The sequence below is a fragment of the Acyrthosiphon pisum genome, unplaced genomic scaffold (assembly GCF_005508785.2).
Source record: "Acyrthosiphon pisum isolate AL4f unplaced genomic scaffold, pea_aphid_22Mar2018_4r6ur Scaffold_20819;HRSCAF=22231, whole genome shotgun sequence".
NCBI classification, from domain to species: Eukaryota; Metazoa; Arthropoda; class Insecta; order Hemiptera; family Aphididae; genus Acyrthosiphon; species Acyrthosiphon pisum.
In genome coordinates, this window is record NW_021770218.1 from 12,984 (window position 1) to 13,237 (window position 254).

Below are 254 nucleotides of genomic sequence, written 5' to 3' on the forward strand. Positions count from 1 at the left end.
TAAAAAAAAAAACTATTTAATAAACCCAATTTACATTATATCAGTGTACAAATGTACACTAATATAAATGATAGTTTTTAATAAAAAAAAATTAATTCATTAAAAAATCAATATTAAATATTAGCTGATAGAAATTCAGTATTTAAGAATCAATTTTAATATTAAAATTAGTATTTATAAAAAATCTATATTTAATAAAAAAAATCAGTATTTAATTTAAAAAATCTATATTTAATAAAAAAAATCAATATTTA